This window comes from Amblyomma americanum, chromosome 3 (assembly GCF_052857255.1).
Source record: "Amblyomma americanum isolate KBUSLIRL-KWMA chromosome 3, ASM5285725v1, whole genome shotgun sequence".
NCBI lineage: Eukaryota > Metazoa > Arthropoda > Arachnida > Ixodida > Ixodidae > Amblyomma > Amblyomma americanum.
The window spans coordinates 154,266,375-154,273,566 of NC_135499.1; positions in this window are offsets into that span (position 1 = coordinate 154,266,375).

Below are 7,192 nucleotides of genomic sequence, written 5' to 3' on the forward strand. Positions count from 1 at the left end.
AGCAATAGGGACTAGATGTAACGCATAGCTTTGCCGGGTAACGTTAGCCACTGTGTCATTTTCAGCGTTCTGGCGGCCTTTTCTAGCAGGTAGACTTATCAGAAGTTCGGCTAGCTTTCATGTTAGCTTTTTCATGTTTGGTTATGGATATAATGCTGTCTAACACTTCATGTCGTGACTTATAGCATTTAACGCGTGGCTTCTTTGCTTTCCCTTCTTTTCTTGCTCCTTTATTTTTAGTTAAACGCATCGCTGCGATGTGCACAAATGAACATAGACTGAAGGCAATTTACTTCTGTAACTGAGTACACAATTTTTTTTGCTGTTAGCCCCTTTTGCTTGTACGGTATGATTAAAGTGACGCGGTACGTCACATAAGCCAATCATATATGGAGCTCTTATGCATGCACAAAATTTCCGCACATCAAATTACCGTGTTTATTTTCTAACCTAGCTCCGCGGTCGACGAAGCACATTCGTAAGCGATGATGGCTCAGCAAAATGAGGACAGTCAGCCGCATAGAAAGGCGGAAACGGGAACGGGGCCAACTTCCCGACACATCACCCGATACAGCCCCGAGTTTCTTCGAAATTTCGCACAAAAAGGGTTATCTGGGAGCCCTGTGTGGGAGCCACGCAGCGTTAAAGCAGCTCGCGTCGGCGGCCTCTTGTCGGTCCTGGCCTGCGGTGCCCTCTTCACGTCTACACCGCAGTGATCAAAGTACCGACACGGAACGCGCGAGCGAACCAGCGGGGAGAGAAAGAGATTTGCCCGCCCTGGAAATTGCCTCCTTTATGACGGATTCCGCTCCCTGCACCCGATGGGGGTCCCCAATACACGAAGCCGGGTCGCGGAGCGCCTTTCACCGCCTCCTTCGGGCACCCGCCTCGCGATGTAGGGTTGATCACAGGAAGAGGTCCAGGCCATTGAGCCACAGGCTATATACGCCGGCTATCTAAGCGCAGCTACAATGTTCAGCGGAACGGGCTTCTCAGGCCGCTGTTCCAGGTCCTATGAGGAAGTACAGTGCGCTCTGCTGCAGGCTGCACTAAAGGAAACGCTGTAAACTCGGGTCTCCGATAGTCTGGGAGATAAGCATGGGCTCAGGATCGTCCCGCTCGGCTCGGCGCCTCAAAGGACTGGTGCCTACGCCCGTCTGTGCGTTGTTAGCTGCTGTCCAGTACCAGCGCAAGAGAAAAGAGAAACAGGACTCAATCGCCTCTGAATGCACTGGGCGGAGTTTATGTGGAGTAGGCACTTCCAGCAAGCTAGCAGCGCCTTTTGCTGCTTTCGGGGTGGTTGGTTGGGGCAAGCCAGATTTTGCGCGATTATCGTCCAGCGCTTCGGTTGTTACGACTATGCGGCGCTAGGGAGCTGGGATTGGAAACGGGTTTAGGGTGGCTCGATGCATGAGCGCCGAGCGGGTCCAGCATCTGCCTATTTTGTTGCATTTTGCAGAAAGATGCGCGAATGCAGGGGAGTGAGCTGGAGCGGCACTACACGACGTCCAGAATTTGAAGGAGGTCGCGATTCAGGTTAAGGCAGTATTGTTTAACATTCTTGGACAAAACATTTTAAATATTGGAAGAGTGTAAGGGGCTCGTACGGAAATACTGAAGGCAATGGTCCATTCTTCCGATATGTAGCAACATGTTTATTTTGTAGTGATTCTATCGCCCGGATCAAGAGGTTAGTACTGCCATAGAAAACCGATGGGGAACGCATTTGACGATAAACGAAGGCGTTAATAGCACAAAAAATGAAATCCTGCCGACGGAAGATCGGCGTAAATATTGATTGTGATAATGACATCTTACATTATATGAAAAAATTGCGCTCAAGAACTCTTTGCAGTTCAAAAATGCTTTGTGCAGAATTTTTGGGTATGTTCTGAACGTTATTTCGGCACGGATTTAAAGAAATAGCGTCATTTTCTGAGCATACACTAACCCAGCTGACTCTGGGCACATCGTAAGCTTTATTTATCCACAGAGTGGAAAGTAACGGTAAGGAACGCACAATTGCCATGTCTTTGTTTCTCTACGCTTGTCCTCCTATTTCCGCGCCAACTTCTTCAGTATCCACGAGAAGAGGTTGACGGTGTCAACAGGGTGGTTTGCTTTTTGGCTCAAAGAAACAAGAAAAGAGAAAAATTGAGCAAAACTCGCCGGTTGGTTTAGGGTCGCGCAAATGTGTTTTAGGTACCCAGAATTGATAGGGCTTGCTTCCGTGACCTGCACCTGCACGGGAAACTGCAGCATGGGCATATCGGGACATAAGAAAAGCTTCTTTACCTCTCCTCTGTTCTGCAGCCAACCGTGCACTGCTAGAGAGAGCACGGCACGAAACTCCGCTTCTGCGAAGCAACAGCGCGCAATCTTTCTTGTCTCTTATTCGTAGTTGGCTGCTCTGAAAAGCGCCTTCGGAGAGATACTTCTCAGCGTCAGTTGAGTGGTAATGTGTATGACGTCACTAGAAAGTTTCTCTGCTTGGTTTTTCACCCGGAGGCAATTTGTTTTCCTCGCCGTCTTCATCAGACCCTCTATACAGATATCCGTCACCGAGGATGTGCTCGATGTGAGCCTTTAAATGATGACCGTATAGGAGATGGTTAATGCATGTTTTTGCTTGTGCTGGTGAAATTTCCTCGCTAAGAGCATGGCCAGTGTTCCTGAAGCTCTCAGTCTTAGGGTTAGTGAAAGCAAAATAAGATAGCACTAGAGCCAAACACGACGAGGCAAGAGTACCGGTGGCGTAATAGCAGAATAAAAAATTTTCCCGAACTATCGCAGAAATAATTATAGGATTGCACAGAACATAAGAAATATAGCTTCGAATTTCGAACATCCAGAATAGGAGTGAAAATCTAGAAAAGTACGAATATATGAAACATCAATTTTAAATCACCAGACACGGTGGCGTTCTCTAATGTTACGATTTAAAGGGGATTCCCCAAAACAAAATACATTTATGTACTTCACGATCTCTGTGCTACCAACACTAGGAATTAAGCAGAGAACGGCTGGCAGATTGTCTCAAGGTGCTCATTAAAGGCAATAAAGAAAGCAGTAGAGCTTGTTGGTCGCCCTTTGAACCATGAGAATCACAGATGAAAATATCGTCTATTACCATAATAAGATAACAGAATGAAAAGAGTTAGGAAACCAGAGTGTTCAGACACTTGCACAATAAAAAAAAAATGTGGGCATGTAGGCGAGGAAAACGGCTCAAAAGCGTACGACAAGAAACGCAGCCAACTGCAAGGAGAAGGAAGCTACCACGAACATCAGAACGTCTGCAAGGAAGAGATTGCTGACTGCAGTTCCAGTTTCGAAAGCAAAAACGTAATTATCACGGCGTGACTACTGAGTGGGAAGGAATGAAATTAGGAAGAAAATTCAGCGTGTAAGTTTAAGAGGCAGTGCCATTATTTTCGAGACCAAATAGAGTTGCCTTATAACAAGGAGAATATAAGTAAGCTGAGCAGGCAGACTATTTCTGTACGAACATAAAGTTCACATTGCAATTACAGGTCGTAGGGGTAGATAATGTTTAGTTGAAGCAAAAGTGCGCTTTGCGTGTACGGCTTGACTATCGAAGGGAAAACTATTATTAATTTTGGCTCTTTCAGGTTTGCTTAGAACATTAGGCGAAATTAGAGAACAGTTAACTTAGTTCGGTTCGATATCTACACACCTGGGAGAAATGAGCTGCAGAAAAAAAAGGCCGAATGTTCTGTTTTGTGCGTGCAGTGAGACTTGCTCCGTTTGTCCTTCCAATACAAGGCGAACAGAAGTAGTCGCTGTCACCCACAAACTGTGGATGCGTTTGTGCGTGAATTCCTGTGTGCGTGTGTGCGCGTGTGTGCGTGCGTGTGTGCGCGTGCGTGCGCGTGCGTGCGCGTGTGTGCGTGCGTGTGTGCACGTGTGTGCGTGCGTGTGTGTGCGCGCGTGTGCGTGCGTGTGTGTTTGTGCGCGCGCGCGCGTGTGTGTGTGTGTGTGTGTGCGCGCGCGTGCGTGTGTGCGTGTGGCATTGTTAGGTATGTCTTAATATGTGCGTCCGTAGTGCGGGTACGTATGTATAAATATCGCCTGCTGCCGCGTGCGCTTCCAAGAGTTCTTTTTAACGCAAGTCTTGCATGACGTATTTGGCGGCTGCAAAGAATGGGGACAAGTTTGCACAAAGGTCTCTAGTTAAATTGTGAAATTAGTAACATTAACTAAACCCTGTCGTAGCAACATTCGTTTGAGGATATAGTAGATGCTTATGAAAATGCGTTCAAATTTTCTTTTCATCCAAGTTTCCCTCAGATTTCATCAAGTTAAGCTCCGCCTTACGAACACTTAAGCTCCACCCTAAGCTGCGCCTTGAGCCCCGCCTTGAACGGCCTGTGGTCCTCTTTACATATCACTTCACAGACACGGGAACTGATCTTTATTTTATTTCTTTCTATTTTTATTCTTATTCTATTTGTTTTAGTTACAACAACACAAAACACCTCTTTTTAACGATGTCGAAAGAAACTTCCTCAGTGTTCGAGGTATAGGGCAACCTGCTCACGACCCAAGGGGCAGCGGTTCGAATCCCGGATCGACCTTTTGCTGTTTTAAGGCGCAATTACTTTCAATTCTTCACGTACAGGCGGTGGAATAACGTCAGGGTTCTGTACAATGGGGAATTGTGAAGTGGCATCATAATAGCTGACCTGTTAGATCATTGATGGGTGTTCGAAGTCCCGCGCGAGGTCATATTGCCACGAAGTGGTGACTGCAGTCCGGAGAACAGAAAGGCTGCGAAAATGGCGTCTAAACAAAACTCTTTATTTGGGCTGACTTGCGCCCAGAATGGAATGAATCATTCTATTCAACGACCGCAGAACGGTCGTCGAACAGACTGCTTGTCGCTGTCGGCCATGCTCAATTTAAAGCCGATAGCGAACTTTCTAGATAAAGCGTGCAAAGTTACTAGAACATTCTGGAACAAGGTAGAATCAGCTCTGCCTGGATACGATCAATCGAGATAAATCTGGTCGCGTCTTGCATCGCAAACTAAGCGATAAAGCGGCGTGGCGGCAGCTTTGAAGATTGAACAAACACTGCAAATATTCGCGGCAATATGGTTGTGACGTCAAGTCTCTCCGGACCAAACCCGATTTTATTGACACGCCAGCGCCAAGTACAACGGCATTTGCTGTACTAAACGGGACCCTTAATTAACGCGGTCGCTTTAGTAGTGGCGAAGAACCGTCAAAGAAGCGCCCTTTGTTGTGGTTGCTTCCCGCTACGTGCGTGTTATGTGTCAAAGTGTCAATGGCTTGTGCGTTAGGTCTATGCACGCCGAGAACATTAGTAGATGTTGTGAACTGATTTAAGCTTATTGGTAATTGAGAAAAAAAATCTGGTCATTCTGTGTTGAGCTGGCCGCTTAATTTGCGTGCTAGAACGCCTTCATGCATAGTTAAGTGTTAAATCGGCACGCATTTTTCCCTACATAATGTCTTTCAGTGGCTATGGCGCTCGGCTGCTGACCCGAAAGACGTGGGTTCGATCCCGGCCGCGGCGGTCGAATTTCGATGGAGGCGAAATTCTAGAGGCCCGTGTACTGTGCGATGTCAGTGCACGTTAAAGAACCCCAGGTGGTCGAAATTTCCGGAGCCCTTCACTACGGCGCTCTCATAGCCTTAGTCGCTTCGGGACGATAAACCTCCACAATCCAAACCTACAGAATGTCTAATTCTGGATGCCATTTTTTAACTGTGCTCAAAAGTGGTACATATGTTATTCAATACATGATAAGGAGGGAAGATATGAACTTACGAAGATAACTGAGTTTCACGTTTTAACTTCCCAAAGATCAGTTCGACTAGCAGCAGCAGATATATTTACTCTGTCTAATGCTTCATCAGTATGGTGTGCAGCCGGCCAAATATTAAGCTGGCTTGGGTGACGGCCGCGTTTTTGCTCCTACAGCTTACCACGAAGTAAACTTGCGGAAAGCTCAATATTAAGCACGAAATCTGTGAGTCAGTGCTTAGACTTGATATTTTCGCTAGTTTTCTCTGTTATAAGCTGTAGGAGCACGGAAAACGCGGCCGTCACGCAAGCTAGATAAATATTTGGCCAGCTGTACATCAAACTTATATGACACATCTCTTGTGAGGATTACTGGCGTGGCTGGACAGTCAGTCTTTGTTAAAAATCCGGCAGCAAACCGAAACGACGGACAAGGATTCCTTTTCATACGTAGTGAAACCTGGACAGTATCTTCAGGTAAAACATTGCGAAATGATCACCCTTCAGAGCTTTTTTTTCTCGCTGTTTACTGAGTCCGCAAGTATTACACGCTTAGACAGCGAAGTTTGCTTGCTAACATTACCAGTCCCTGGAGGCTTTGAACTTAACGCCAACAGAACGAATAGCGAAGCTTAAAAGTTTTAATAGGGCACAGAAAAAAAAATTAACCTTTAAGGATCAGTGCGTCCGAACCGGGCAAGGTTCGCTGTACAGATATAAAATTAGCTCTGGCAGCTTCGAGATAAAAAGCTCGAAGTCCTTGGCGAAGAATAATATTTCTTTTTAACGCGGCAGTGCTAGAGCCTCCATGTCGAAAAAAAATTATCCGGCGTTGGCGTTGGTGTTGGCGAGCAAACTGATAACTGTGGCAGGTGGCAGTTAAATTAATGATTGGGTGCCAGAGGTTGCTCGGGAAGAGTAACCTGGGTCTCACAAGCCCCACCGGTGGCGCAGCACCTGCCATCTTAGGGTAGTGGCGCATCGCTTAACCGGTCCTACGTCTACACCAAGAGAGGTATGAGGATATTCAGGGAGCTATGAATTGTAAATTAGAGAATGACTTATTCTGCGCAAACTGACATTTAGACGTTAACCCTATCGCGTTACATTCTTAAGGCGGAGCTTGAGCGCCTCCTCCAACTTGTTTCATGCCGACCTTCAATCACGAGCAACCAAACCAAAGAAAGCAGTACAAACTGGAGCACATGATTATTCTCCTAAAATTTGTGCAACAATCATTAAGCAAAGCAGGAAGCAAAATTTTGTGTTAAGGTTCTTTGACTGAGCACCGCGATATTATTAGCAGGGATAATAGAAAAGTTGAAATTATTTTCTTAAACATGCTGCCAGCCGAACCAAAATACACGCTCAGAAGGTTTACCAATATTATTAGCTACAA